Source organism: Rhinolophus sinicus, chromosome 1, assembly GCF_057876585.1.
Source record: "Rhinolophus sinicus isolate RSI-liver-muscle chromosome 1, RSI-T2T, whole genome shotgun sequence".
NCBI classification, from domain to species: Eukaryota; Metazoa; Chordata; class Mammalia; order Chiroptera; family Rhinolophidae; genus Rhinolophus; species Rhinolophus sinicus.
This window is the reverse complement of record NC_142501.1, coordinates 167,607,747-167,623,930: the sequence shown is the minus strand read 5'-3', so window position 1 is coordinate 167,623,930 and position 16,184 is coordinate 167,607,747. Positions and strand designations below refer to the sequence as shown.

Genomic DNA, 16,184 nt, shown 5'->3' with positions numbered 1-16,184 from the left:
TTTTGAAGTGCTGTGGATTTGCTTTAATCTGTTACTAGGAACATTGCACATTGCTCCAAACAGCCTGTCAGTCTAAGAATCCTAGCGTGAATGACATAAGTGTTTCTTTTATCTAGGTCAGAGGATGGTGTGAGGTGGTATAAGAGGTAATGAGAGGGGAGGAATTCCAGGATAAAGAAATTAACTAGAGGAATAGGAAGTGAAAAACAGGAAAGAATCCAGCAACCCTAAAAAAAAACTTTCTTGCTCCCCACCAAGCACACGCCCTTTGAGAGCTTTTGGAATCAGTTCAATCTAGTCTGAGAACAATTCAGAAGGTCCAGCACACCCTTGACAGAGTCTCATTCCCTTGTCACAGCACTGGAAATCATAAATCAGAAACTTACAGATACCAGAGAGTGACGGCATTTTGAGGCCTCAGTCAAGTGTCAGGTTTAGGAATCAGAAGAGTTAAGAGTAAGAAATCAATCTACAGTTTTCCCCTAATACTCGTCTGGCCTCAGGATAAAACACAAAGCATCAGCTTTGAATTAAAAAAGAAATGAGTCAGATGGGTACTAAACTTACCAGGGTGATCACTTCATAAGTCATACAAATGTCTAACCACTATGTTAGACATTTAAAACTAATATAATATTGTATTTCAACTGTAATTTAAAAATTTGTAAGTAAGTTAAGAAAAGCTAAAGGAAACATAGACATAGTTTCACATAAAAAGTTTTAAAAATTTGAAAAGAAATGAGTGATTGCTACTTAGATCTTCTTTGCTTGCCTTTATGTCAGAAGCTTGAGTGCCTGAAAGACATAGAGGATGATGGGGCAGATGGTATAGAGAAAGAAGGACTTTTGACACCTCTATTCTGCTATGGTGACTGCCGTGATTGCCACCAAGAGTAGGCACCCCGCAAGCTGCAGGATGCTATTTCCTCTCCTGTCCCTCCTGGCTGCTTAGTGACATGGTGGGTATGGCACCTCCGCTGGTCAAGTTAGCCCACCAAAGCACATGGTTTCATATCTTACACCTGAATTTTCAACTTCTCTAGAATTTATTTTAGTGTAAGGGATAAACCTTTTTATTCTATGGCTATCTAGTTGTACTAATACCTATTGTAGATTCAAAAATCCTTCTCCCCCCTGTTTCAAAATTCCATATTTATTATCCACTAAATTCCTGTGGGAAAGAAACTTCAGTAACTAAAATGGAGACTCTAAAAAGGGAGAGTTAAAAATTCCATTTCCATTGAAACACCACGTGTATGCTTTCTCCTTTCATAAACGTTTGGAAACAAAACGGAGAAATAATGAAAGCGAAAAACACCATAATTCTGAGGTTTCTTCTTCCTGGATGATGGATTAATTTCCATCATGTTGATATATTCTAATTTTATAAATTATCCTATTCAGCTATTAAAAATTCTTTGATTCCTCTGTGCATTGCTACTGACTTGAGGAGTGGGGGACATTATGAATTGCTGCTCCATTTATGCATGTTCCTTGCTACATCTCCTGTTTGCTTATAAGGGTAGGGTTGTTTATATTTTTAAATGATAGAAGATTCAGTTTTTGTTTGAGCAGAATAATCAACATATTTTACTTTTCTGAATTTCTTTAACAGGAAGGGCAGACTGAAAACAGTGTAAAAGACTCTTAAGGAATGTGAAGAAAATTGTGTCAAATGAGTTTGGTTGATTTAATCATTTATGTGTTTATTTAACAATTATTTATTAACTAGGTGCGTGCCAGAAGATGATTCCAACCAAAGGTGAATGGTGAATGTGCAAAGAGAAAATTCCTTTGATAATTCTAGGGTAAGTGAGGGTTTTACCAGAACCCTAATGGGGAAGCATTTAGTCTCTAAATCAAATAACACAAACCTGTGTGGGACAAGTAAAATGTACGTAATTATTCAGCAAAGAGAATTCATTGATTTTCAACTTTTTTGGTGTTTTAAAGCATTGAATTTAAAAATGAAAAACAAATGAAACAAATTCCTTTCTTGAACTCACTAGGAGGGGTACCTGAATGAATGTGGTACAATGGTTATAAGAGATTGTTGTCCATAGTGGACTCACCAGGTGAATACCACGCTTGGCAAAATGACGCTAAGTATTCTTTTCCTGTTTGGGTGTTAATTTGTATTAGTCATGCCTTTTTATTTTATGCATTTCTGATGCTTTGACATCTTGGGTTTTGCTGACCCTGGAGGGACTGCCCCTCCCAAGGCTAGCCAATGCCTAAAGATAGTAGAGCCTCACCCAGGAGCCATGCCTTTCATATGCAAAGAAACCAACCTAGAGCCCATGCCCCAACAGCTTTCTCTGGCTCTCACAAGGCTCTCACACTCTGGACCACTACTCGACTGCCCTAAACACCCCAGAGCCAGGTACTCAGAGACTAGAAATAGCCCTTAAGGTCTTAGAGCCTGATGAAATTATTCAAACTGGCAAATCCTAAGCCTTACCTGTCTTACCCTGCCTTACCTTTTCCTTCCCAAGGAAACCACAATAAAGGTGCTTACCCATGTTTGCTCCTCTCTCCCCCTGCCTCCTGACCAACCCCGGTGCTTCCTCATGTGCCTCTCTCCCACATGGCATGGCATGACATGTCTCCTCCTCTTGGAAACTGTGACTAACAAACTGCCTTTCCAATGGAAAACATCTCCTGATCTGTTGGTCTCACTATACCTGAATAATAATAAAACCGACGTTTAAAAACCCAGTTCTTACATAAACTTCTAAAGAAGATACTTCTTACAGCTACAAAATAATCCCTATTAATACAGTGATATGTGTTCTTATAAGAGTTATCAGTCAATGAAACTCATTCTACAAGAGAACAGGACTTAGAAAACACAAAGCCTCCAATGTGTTTTATACTTTATCATCAAAATAGTCAAAGCATGCTGACTGATCTTCACAATATTCTATCAGAAGAGTACATATAAAAGTATCTTTTTATTTTTTGGGAACAGAAGTCTTGAACTTTCCCTTAAGCTCCAATATGCCTATACTAGGAAACTTTGCAATAATTTCCAATTGATGGTTTCTTGGCCATTAGAAATATTTGGAAGTTGTCTTGAAGTGATTATTTGAATTATATATTTATGAGAATAGTTTGGCTATTAAAATGTAAAGAGTTTAATTGGCTATTGGTATTTGTTAAAATGTATTAATTGTGTGAGGTAGGAGGCCCTGGGTAGACAATGGAATCAGATTTAAAGTCTGTCTGAAAAGACATAATTTAAGGTTTAAAAAGCAGGGATTGTATTGGTTATAAAAATAAATATTTGAGATAAGTTACTTTGGTGGATACTTCCTGTGGTGGCCAAGGACGGCAGGCAGGTGCAATCTGGGCCCATCTTCTAAAAACCAGACTCTTCCCATTCCATTAACTTAGACAACACACTGGACTCAAAACAAATGAGGCAGACCTCTTGAGGAGACTTGTAGAAAATGTTTTTAGTCTCTGTCTCCAATGGAGAATCATCTGCTGCCATCTGCTCCTACCCAGCTGCCAAGTTCTCGCAGCCCAGGGCTCTACTAAGGAGCCCAGTGACTGGCCTCAAAGGGACATTCTACCAGAGGAACAGTCATATCACACACCCTGCCTTCCATGTGTCTTGTCTCCAAGTCACCCAGGCCTGCCATTAGGACACTGGAAGTTATAGTTGTGTGAGCGCTCATTACTTCATGGGAATCTACACTATTTGGGAGGAGTTAGTAGGCAAAATAACACTTAATTACTTTAATGCTAAGGTAAAGAAACAAAAACGGCTGATACCACTTTAAGCCAAGCCCATGTACTGCAATCATGTTTAATCTCAATTTATCAAAAGTCTTTGTGAAAGTGTAACTATGTCAGTATGTGTAAACAATTGTTGATAAAGGTTTCCAAGCCTAGTTAGAGAGTAAACTAATAAGAAAGCATGAGCAGCAGAAATGCTAGGCATGACACACAAGGTCATTCCGTGCCTGGCAGCCATTTATCCCATTCTTTCCCACTAATAACCCTAATTTCCTGCTCATAGAGGGGACAGTGATCTCTTGATCTCAAGGGGGTGGGTTTCTCCCCACCCAGTCCCAGGAGATAAACCATAATTGCTTTCTTGCCCAGGGTGAACAGATTGAGTGTACGTCTAAAGGAAGAAGGTTTAGTAAATTAAGGACTTAGTATATTTAAACTCTAGACTAAAGTATAAAGCTGAAAGAAGAGAGGGAGCAAGAACACAATGTGTTAACAAGTTTAAGCTTTTTAAAAAATTAGGGATACTTACCAAATATATGAATAAAGGCGAACCTTTTTTTTTTTTTTTTTTTAACTAGGAGAGTTTAATCACATGGAAATAAATGTGTTTGAACAGACTGGCATGTGCTTTAAGGTCAGTACGTATAATCTCTAAACCTTCTTAAACCTCTTTGCGTGTCACAGTAAGCCAGTTATCTAAAGAATAAATGCAGACTCTATTCAAGGCTTTTCTTGGCTGTTTACACTGACTGTGTTTCATCAAATAGATGAGTAAGTTTCTGGTCTTTTTGTATGGAAGGTAATCATGGGGACAGATGGGCACCACATTTGAACACATTGGGCTGCAATCATCATAGAGATGCACATCCTCTTGTGTTTATAAAACAGTGTTAAGAGGCTCTCCATCACATATTTTCAGTCATGGTGATAAAGTCATGTTAAACCATTTTAAAGAAGTAGCCAAATTTTAGATCTTGGAAGCAGAAAAGCCAAGCTAGTGTAGATTCCAATGTAGAAAGACCAATTATCAATTTTTTGTACACCCCAAGTTCCCTACCTATCAAAGGAAACTATTGCTATTCTTCACTCCCAAAGAAAGCATGACAATGTGAGAGTCAGGTATTTTCTGCTCACATCTACAGTGTTCTAACAGAGTCTGAAAGCAAGAAACTGTGAAGAGTGTGCAAGGAACTTAGCAGTCCATGTGTATGTAGAAACAGGTGACATTCTAGTTAAGAATATTAGACTCTTCTTTCTAAACTGACATAATTCAAAAGTAGAATGAATGATTTTGATGTTGTATGTTAGTTTGTTAAGTGTTTTGAACAATTTCAGTGTTCACTGCATTTTAATATAATTTATTTTACTCTATTAGTTTTCAAAGTCTACCCAAATGGAGACCAATTTTAAACAAAATTTTAACATTTACGTTTTTAAAAATTCTAGTTTTGTCAATCTCAGCAACAGAATTCAAATTAATTTAGACAGATAAGTACATTCCATCGGTTGACAACGTATTTTATTGAGAATTCTTGCTCTTGGCTTCATTTCTGCTGACTCTGAATTTCCTTAAATATGCTATTGTTCTTTCATTAGACTTAAATATTTGAGCAGTTTACGTACTTTTTGATATTCCATCGCAATCATTCCTCATTTTAACGTACTATCTTTTTCCTTCACTTAAAAATTTGGTAGCTTTTCTAACTTTTTATTACTCTATTTATACAATACCAAATTCCCACACATTTCCCTTTTCTAGGCATGTGTTTCATGAATACAAATCTCCTATATATTTATTTAGATGCAACAATACAATGTATTTCCTTCATATTTTGTATAGGTTCGGTTGAGTAGCTAACACACAAAGCTGGTGCAAGATTAAGGCCTGGCAGTTTACCCAGAGCACATGCAGAATTCCTGCTGTACTGACTGTGAGTACACACCCATGTCCCCACATGACTAGTGCACACTGCACTGCACTGCCCTTGTGTACACAAAATGTGAAGCTCCAAAATTCAAGTAAGCCGATAACAAAAGCTTTATACGCTGATTAAGTTATTTGTAAGTACATCAAAATATAGTATTGTTTTCTTTTAGTTCTCATTTTTTCGTTTCTTTTTTTGTTTTTAACACACACACACACACACACACACACACACACACCATTTAATGGCCAAGCACAAGTTTTCATTTTGGCAAGCAAAAATACAGGAAATTCCCATGTTACTTTTATCACCAGATCAGACCCTTAGGCACTCTGCTCTCTCCAAAGTTTTAACCACTAAAATGTGGGTGAAGTAAAGAATACACTGCAGCAAGTACTCCAAAAAAATAGCAATTCAGATTTGTATCTGAAGCAGTTTCCACATGCTTTCAAATCAGCACTGGGATTTTGTATATGAACAGCTATATCATTTGGCAGTAGCAATTAACGAAAGAATCCAAGAAAACAGCACCAAACTGATCACATTTCAGCATAAGAACAGCACTATATCCAATTAGTTGCCACGATTTGACACCATGGAGAGCTGAATAGATCGTGACAGAAAACAAGGGCATAAATAAAACCATACACAGTCCAGGTCCTGAATTTGTGGTGATATAAATATCCCCAAATCATGACAAACAATCAACAGCAATACCTGGCAATTTGTCTCCAAATTAACGAAAAACACCCAGCTCTCACCTTGCACAAACACACACTTCAGTGGTCAGTGACAAATGCAGGCTGCACTTGCAGGCTGGGAGAGAGAGCAGCTGCTCCGACCTACGCTGCTTAAAGCACATTCTAGCCCAGCCAGCTCAGGTCCTACCCTCTCTAACTGTGGGTTCGCTGCAGTTACTCCCATGACTCCATCACCCAGGAATGGAAACCACTGCTCTTTCTCCAGCACTAGTGGGCTCCCCAGCAACTAGGCTCAGGTAAAAAACGCTGAGTCCTGCAAGGTCACCACAAGGTGAAATGGGCAAAAAAGGGGTATACAGGGAAGAGAAGGAACCATCAAGGAAAGACCCTAAACTCCAGACACCTTGCTTTTCAAGACATTCTTAACTCCATAAATCAGAGCTGTGACAATAGTCAGAGAAGCAGTAAATCTGAGAATCCCTAAATGGCACTGAGCCAACCAGCAACCCCAGGCACACTCTTTAAGCACTAGCGCTAGCGTTCTCTCTCTCTCTCTCTCTCTCTCTCTCTCTCTCTCTCTCTCTCTCTCTCTCTCTCTCTCTCACACACACACACACAGTAGCTATTTTAATTGCCCAGACATCCTTCTTAAGCCAGAAAAATTTTGCATACCCCTTTCCAGGTAACAAGGCTTAAAGAAATGTCTTAGAAAATTCAAGTAATTGCCAAAATCAAAATAAAATAATTCTTTTACGAGCAAAATCATTTCTGGTCCATAAACTATTTCATATTAATGAAGCTTGCTTTTTGTACACATAGTAGAACTATGCATCCCCCCCTTATAAAAAAGACAGTAAAAGTGTACTTATTTCAGATGACTGGCAGAATCAATTAAAATTTCTAATAAAAATTCCTACCATCTTTTTCAAGATTAGTCTTGACTATTTCACATTTTACTGTGGAGAGGTTTCAAGAAGGCATTTCTTGCCTAAAATATAATCATTCTGCATGTATATGTTATAGACAGATATGAACATGTTTATAAATTTTTCCCTGTAGTGTCTCTCTAGGGTCTTATTTTCCATATTTTGGTTTTCCTATGAGAAGTGTGAAAGTAACAATTTTTAAGTTTGTAAGTACATTATAAAACATTTCTCTTAGCTTATATTTTTTCTTATAGGTATATAATTATTTACTGAAGTTTAGATCAATAGCTTTAACAGGAAATTATTCTCACTCTTAAGCCACTTTCCTCTTCCCTCCTTCTCCATCCAGCCAACCACCAATGTTCCCAGCTCTGGGACTTGAGCAATTTATCGAACCTCCTAGGCATCAGTTTTGTTACCTGTAAAATGAGGATTTGTTATTAGGGTCTGCTTTGTCCGCCTCCTGGGTTGGTGTGAGAGTGAAATGGGACAATGTATAGAAGAAAATGCTTTGTAAATGGTAGTATGCCAGAAAAGAAATGTACTTATTGCATTTTCCTGCCTTGGATTGTCCCAGTTAGTACTGGGACTAGTGAATTACTTCCTGTGTTTTCAAGGAGGACTCCTTGGGCTTCCCAAGAAAGTGTTTGTTTCAAGTGGGCTATAAATAGAATTCAGGATTTTATTGAACTGCTGTCCTCCTCGTGGCTGGTCTTGATGACAGAGAGCACATGGCCAGAGTTAGTTAACAGTGAGCAACAGGAACTCTGAGCTCCTCAGTCTCTGAGGCAGAGCAACACCAGCTGAAACCCTGACAGAGAATGCTCATGTGCTTGGCTGGTGTCACAGTTTGTCTGGTGTCCTGCTGTCCTCCTGTGTTTGAGGGGGCTCCCCCAGGGGATTAATGAAGGGGAAAGGTTGGGGATGGAATGCTGAGTTCACTGCTGAGTTAATTCAGTAGCAAATGCTTCTGGGCCTTCATATTAATGTTCCTACAATTATGTACCCATTATTTAGAGATTAGGTTGTTGGGGGGTGGAAACCAAGATAAGGGAGACCAGTGGGGAACAGGAAAGGGATGAACAATGTGAGTACCTGTCTCATGAGACACACAGGGCTGGGAGTTTCATGAATATTATCTCAGTTAATACAGTAACCCTGCGAGTTAGCCAGTATTATTTCTATGTCATAGATGAGGATAATTAGCCTGCACACTGTTACCACTGAACAGTGGAGCTCAAATTACAGTCAAGGTCAGCATGGCCTAGAGTCCCATATTCGGAGTAAATTTGTTAAGTTATAACTTTCTCAGAAAGAAAATTAAAGAAAGTTTAAATAGTGGGGTAGGAAAAAACACAATTACCAAGAAAACTCCATAAGGATATTGAGTAGGCACACGAACTTATGTAAAGAGTCCAGACATTTTCAGAAAAACGTATTTTGATTTTTTTAAAACAATGAAGTCATTGTAGGATACAGAAAAAACAAAACAAAAAAACCACAATTTTGTTAAACATGCCAATAATTCTTTTTTAAAATTTTGTTCTACCTATCTTCAAATTGAAGACATTCAGAGGTCTTTGTCTCTAGCCAAATACCACACCGTTTATCAGCCTACACTCAATGCATTATTTTAATTTGTTTAAATTACTAGATCCAGCATCAATGCCCTCAAAGAAGCAAGGGACTCTCTTACCCTTAAATGTAGCAATAAAGACATTTTTTTAAAACTGTAGTTTGTAGTACAGTAGAAGAGTCATGTTGATAAACTGCTGGGTCCTTTCTACCAACTTTACTTAAAGCTAGAGGCAGAGTCTGAACTGTAATCCTATGTGGTATATGTTTCTACTCTCCCCTTTTTAAGTGGCATTCCCAGCTGTAAAAGAAACCTTGAAATTGTATCTGCAAGCCAGCAGACCAATTCATAGCAAATCCTCTATTTCTGCCTTACATCCTCTTTTCCCATATTTTTGCAATCTCTTCTGAGAATGCCACTGTTTGATTATACCTTGCCTCTGCTTTTCACATTCCCATCTGTAAAGTGCACCATCCGAAATCCCTTCATAAAACCAGCCTTCTCACCCTCCCCAAATCTATCCTTAGAGGAAAACTATCAAATTGGAAGGCTTGCAGATAGATTCAATTTGTTTCAGATATTTTTATTAAAGAGAGAAATATAACTGGACCACTAGGTTAGTAATAAGTCAAAATAAATAGTGAGGAGAAAGAATAAATGAAGATACTTTCATTTCAATTTTTCAAGTTAAATTGTGAATACAAAAAAACGAAACACTAACAGCATCCTAAACAACAAATAACTCCTCATAAAAGAAGGTGAGGGTCCTTCAGCTGTTTGGTGTTCAATTCACTGCTACTTTTGCTTAGAATATGCATTTTGACACTTACTGTAACCCACTTGTTCTAGTGGCATCATAATTAACCAAAGAGCAAGTAAAATAAAAAGAGTCAATCCATTGTGAAGCCTGTAATGACATACATAACATATGGCAAAGTGAAGATGCTTTTTCTCATTTCCAAATCCATTTTAATTCTGAATAAAGAAAGGGTAAAAAAATGACCATAGTCAGAATTATATGTTTTTTAAAAATTAGGAACTATTATAGTAAGCTTTCAATTATCTCTCAGGTGAGAAATAATAGAAATGAAAACAGTTTTTGGCACTTTCTTCAAATTATTATACTGTCCCATTAAGATATTTTGTTTTTCAAACACTACAACTAGTGTTTCACAGAGCATAATTCCACATGTTAAATAACAGCATATAGCTTCCTCCCTTTCTTGGTTTCAGAACTTTCATTTCTTCTGTTGGATTTTGAGATCCTCACCTTAGAAACACGCATTGAAAAGAAACTTGCCTTAGACTTGGAAACAACCAAAATGCCCATCGGTAGATGACTGGATTAAGAAACTGTGGTCCATTTATACAATGGAGTATTACTCAGCTATAAAAAAGGATGAAATCTTACCATTTGCAACAATATAGATGGAGCTAGAGAACATTATGCTAAGTGAAATAAGTCAGTCGGAGAAAGACAAATACCATATGATCTCACTTATATGTGGAATCTAAAGAACTGAATAAATGAGCAAAGTAAACAGAAATAGTCTCAGAGATACAGAGGAAAAATTGATGGTTGCTAGATGGGAGGGGGGTGGGGATGAAGGAGAGGGGAAGGGATTAGACAGCAAAAATTGGTAACTACAATATTGCCAAGGGGATATGAAAGACAGTTTGGGAATATAATCTATAATGTTGTAAAGATTTGGTAGGGTGTCAGATGGGCACATGTCTCATTAGGGAGACCATTTCATGGATGGTGTAGATGCTTGACCACTGCACTGTACACATGAAGCTGAAGCTGAATAATGTTATATGTCAACTATAATTTTATTTATATATAGTCACGGGATATGGAGTGCAGCATAGAGAATAGAGTCAATGGAATTGTAATAGATATATACGATATCAGAGGGGCAATAGATTGGGGGGAGGGGGTTATCACTTTGTGAGGGGTGAAATGTCTAACTAGTACATTGTTTTGTACACCTGAAACTAATAATAAAAAAAAAAAAAGGAAAGAAAAGCAACTTGAATTGAAGTTGAAATGTATGAAGAAGAAAGTATGTGGAAGCATGGCTTGACATTAGTGAGAGGTGAAGACAGTAAATAAGATGTTTTGGTTTTTTGTTTGGTTCTTTTACCTAGCCCACTGATGATACATTCTTGATGACTCCTAGGGTAATGTTTACCGTCACACAGATATTCAAGGAGGTGCAGACTGCAGTCCTTTGAACCTTTCCACTTAGGGTGAACTGGCTTCAGGGATGAGTAGGATGGAGTTGTTTCTAGTTTGTAATCTGATGAGAAAAAATATTTTTCTAACACATTTTTCCCTGCCACTCCCTTCAATTTGATGCCTTTTTTTAGGGCTAGAATCTGCTCCACATGAGAATATTAGTCACGAGAAGCAAATATTGTTAAAACACTGAAGGTCATTTAGGGAAAACTAGTAATCCAAAATGTGGAAGCTTTTAGCTTCTCATTTTGTGTGGATGCTTAAAGATATTTATATGATCTATATATAAATAAAATAAAATTGAACACCTCCTAAGCAGTCATAAGTTACTGTATTTTTAAATATAATTTTGTTTTTTACTGGATGACATTTTTTTTTCCTGGATACAAAAAGATCTACTAATGGTTTTTCTACTCTAAAATGTGAGGAACCACTGTCCTGGTTTTACTGAAAGCTTTCCTAAACACATTCAAGTGGTTTAAGAGCATAAATAAAGGGGAAGGGGGGGACCTGAATACGATCACTTTGTGAATGCAGGGGAAGGAATTTTGGGGCATTTAAAGTTATTTAAAAATGCGCACTCAAGATCATGGGAGATATTTGAAATGTCTGTAAAAATGCAATCTTACAGTACAATTGTCACCCCTCAGAGCATGACAGGACGTGTAGTCAGGTCATCTGCAGAAAGAGCTCTCGGCCACCTGGCAGGCTGAGCCTGGTGATTACAGCCTCAGTGGCTGTTAAACCAGAGGCCTTCAGTAAGAGCTCCTTCCAGAAGCCTGGGACATACAGGAACATGGGTTCTGTTTTCTACCAACTGGATCCTTCAGGGTAAAACCTTCAAAAACATCAGCATCAATGCCCCTAATGTATCTTAATTCAGACACATCCATATGTCAAGGTACAATAATGATTGAAATTAAGAGCATCATGTTAGGATTTTAAAGGTATTTTATGGTACATTTACTGAGGAAAACATATTAGAAAATAGTGCGTGCAATGTTAGCTGAATTTTGTAATAAATATTTAATAGTATAAAAAAATCTGAAAAATATGCATTACAATGTTAACAGCTTTTTATCTCTAGGTAGTGAGATTATAGTAATTTTATTTTCCTCTTGATCTTTTTTCATTTTCTAAATATTCTGCAATGACCATTACAACCATGTAGAAAGAAGGGAGCGGAGGGGAGGGTGCAGAAGGGAGGGGAGGAGAAAAGAGGAAAGGGAAGGGGAGAAAGAAAGAAAGCACTTAACTCTAGTTCAAGAAGTTTAGCAATCATTTTTGAAAATATTTCTTGACAAAGCTAATTTTCCATCCTTATAATCTGTAAGTGGAAAAATTCAGTGTTTAGAGCTTTTACTACCATTACTCTCACCATGTGCATTAAAAATATTCATGGGTACACACAGAAATTTTGAGATGCTGCAATATTATAAGAAAAATGTAGTTGGTTTCATTGATTTTTAGAATAGAAAAATGGGAGATGGGAAATGACAGGTATGGGGGTGTGTGTGTGTGTGTGTGTAAACTCAAATATAGAGAGAATGGATATGGTGCGAGTATAAACAGCATAATATATATTTATGAATATATAATCATAGTTTTGGGGTCACTAGTTATTTCTGAAAGAGGAAATGTGAAATAACAGTATCTACAGGACCAAGGAAAGCTATTGTCTTCTAAAAAATGACCTTGCTTTTAGCACATATTCCAGAGAGACCTTTTCTGTAATGGCAATACTAATTTTTTCTTTGGGTTTAAACAGTGTATCTGGGAGAGAGAGTCCATCACTGATGTTACCTGGGCCTTGCACTTTGGTTTGTGTTTCATATGTCTTTCTGATCTAAGGAGGAGCCAGCCAGGTAGAAAACGCAGGATTACAAGAAAATCAACAAACACCGCCCTGTGAATTAAATGGCAGGCTTGGGTCCTTGGTGGATAAACTTCTTGGGAACAAAAGTGTTGAGCACAAAATCTTGAGGCCAGTTAAGAATATTTGGACTCAGCTTAAAATTCATCTACCTGCTAATGTTTCATATCTTTGTTTGCTGGAATAACATTTGAGGAACTGGAAAAATAGCAAGACCAAATCTATAAATTGAGCATTTTGCTCTTCTATAATTAAGTCACAGCCATATAGTCTCCTTTTTAAATTGAAATAACTTTTTCTCACACGCTCATATGGAGAAAAACTTCATTAGCTGAGCAGGGCTATATTTCAAAGAAACGGGATTTGCTCTTTAAACAGAAAATCAACACAAATGAAGTTGAGAGCTCACAATTCTCTTTAACTATTATTGATCTAAAGGTCAAAAATATGTAAGTGTGATATTTTCAAAACAACAATCTCTAATAAACACTCTTAAGGAAAACAATAAACAGTCCTTCTACTTATGTTATATCTTCATTTGGACTGCAGCTAAACAAATGTATGTTCTTGTATTATTTCTACTCCTTAGTTCGGCTATTGTTAGAATTCCAATCATTTTTGGGTGCTAAATAAAGTTTGAATGCAGTTAAATTTTACTTTTTTATGGAATGAGCTAATATCACTTACTAAATTTCATTTTGGTTGATTAAAAAAACAATTGAAAAACTCATAATTTATGCATTTATATAGAAATAATAATAAAAGATCTGTTTTATGGATTCCATTCTATCCTGAAAAAAGAAAATATTTTTTAGTTTAATCTATTCAAAGGAAATAATTGCACTTCATCCTATTTAAAATTTAGTAACATTATTAGGACACATTTCTGTTTAAATTTAAATATCTTAAATATCAAAAATATCTTAAGTAAATAATTTAAATACCAAAAAGAAAATGATATTTACATCCCTCTCACCTACACAGTGTCTGTGTATCTTCTGTCTATCTATCTACATACATACATATAGATATATATCCCAATCTTTATCCAGTGTAGAGTTTTATATGATTATAGTTGTAGTTTTTATATATATATTTTTATTTACCATTTCACTTTGAATATTTTATAAGTAGTTTCTCTGGTATCATCAAATGAGATATTGTAAAAAAGACTGTAAACTATAAAATATATGAATAAAATCATTATTATATTCATTATTTATTATAATGCCTGCATAATCTTCTTTTGAATATGATAAAGAATATCTATCCATTCATTTATTGTTGGACACACACTTTGATTGTCTCCTGTTTTCCTAGTAAAATTATACTCTTATACTACTAAGAATATTTTTGTTTTTTCTGTAGATTTCTTTTTTCAAAGTCTTCACTTAGAACAAATTTCTAGGGAAAAAAAAATCACTAGGTCAAAAAGTCTATTTGAATTGGGAACTTTGCTTTTAGGTGGCAAAAAAGTTGCATACATTAGTTTTAAAGCATCTCTTTATGGGAGGAAGGATGAGTGAATAAGTACATTTATAATTATTTGTTGTAGGTTGTGTTGGATACTGTAATCCATACGCCAATTTTCTGTGTTCTGTTGGCACAAATTGTGCAAATTTTATAACTATGCTTAATGTTATCACTAGAACAAGAATGAAAAATACATGTCTTATCCCAATAAAACATTAAATACAGTTGATGATGATCTGGTAAGTTTCATTTATACATGATGATAAATTCTAAATGACTACTTATATAGTCTTTACCAACACATGTATGTAACCAAGAAAAGTCATAATTTTTATGGGATAAATTCCACGTGTGGATCTTTTGAATGTTTCAAATACATTTTATGGTATTTTAAAAAATCATTAAAAATAATTATAGAAGAAAACAGTTATTGTTTCTATGATACAATTCATAAATCACTTATTTTCTATGAGTCATGTTTAAAATTATTCACATTTTACATTTTATAGTTTTAATGATGCCTTTAAAATTGGTATTTTGATCCTCTTTCAATTTGTTCATGTAATTTCCACACTATGCAAACTAGAAAAAAGAGTACATTATAACAGTGAAAATGAATTTGTAGTCATATGTAAGCTTGCTTTCATAAACTGAACTTACTTCATGTCATCTGAACTATGTCAACAGAGCACTTTTAAGGAATTATATTCAAACACAAGGCAAGATTTTCATTCTATAAGTCTACAATAAAACACAGTGTAAGGACAAAACATTTGCACATGCAGAACTTTCTTAACACTAGCATAATTTTGCACTAATATATATTTCTTATTCACTTTTCTTTTCTCTACCACTGCAATTTTTTACAAGGGGTATTAGAAAAATAAGGAAAATCTAAATACCACCAAGAATCAGCTGCAAATGGAGAGGTGTCCACATTTGGTGGAAAAACTGAAATGGGAGTTGAGTGAACTCTGCCACTTACCAACTAAGCAACCCTGGGAAATCACTTCCCCTCCCTAGGACAATTTCCTTACCTGTCAAATGAGATTTCAATCAGAAATTGGATGTCGAATGACATATAAAGTGAGAATCTAAGGAGTTGTCATTATATGACAATATGCACTAAATTTTATGAATTTGGTGTTACATTGTCACTGATTTAAAAATGAACTCTATGGCTTTTACTCAGTCAAGTATAAATAATAGTAATAATAATAATACAATGTAAATATAAATTATCACCATCTAATACCAATATTTATTCATAAAGCAAAACATAAAGGAATGGATGCAGAAAAAACTGAATTTATAAGCATTTTCATACAGCTTTGCAGCTGCACAACCTTACAAACTGGCTAAATCGTGGTTCTCAAAATATTTCTTCTGACAACTACTTCCCTCCACAAGTCCCATGACATTTCCCATTAAAATAACAACAAAAAAGAAACTATGTAACGCAGGCAATCTGTTGTGAAGAAGACTATTGTGACATCCTGAAAGAGAGGAGAAGACTAGGAATGAACAAGGGGGTCCAGACAATAGCAGAGGTAATAAACATCTCTACCTACTACAGGGGATCAATAAATGTTCACTGGCTGCGGAGAAGAAAACATGCAGAAGAAAGATTTTACTGAGGAGGAAAAGGCGCTGGTGTAGTGGAGCCCTATTTCTATCTAATGAAAAGATTTATTACCTAAAACTAGTTTGTACTTTCTTACCAA

At 35.8% G+C, this 16,184-nt stretch overlaps 1 protein-coding gene across 5 annotated transcripts in view; it reads right to left on the bottom strand.

Moving 5' to 3' along the window:
- The window catches only part of ARHGAP24 (Rho GTPase activating protein 24), a 701,900-nt gene that overhangs the window by 140,710 nt on the left and 545,006 nt on the right, over positions 1-16,184 (bottom strand). The window contains exon 1 of one of the 5 annotated variants that reach the window (XM_019731292.3): positions 6,431-6,587. The exons of the other annotated variants lie outside the window; for them this stretch is intronic. The gene's annotated coding sequence lies outside the window, so the exon portion shown is untranslated. Of the gene's footprint in view, positions 1-6,430; positions 6,588-16,184 lie in introns of those variants that run through there. 5 annotated transcript variants of the gene reach the window in all.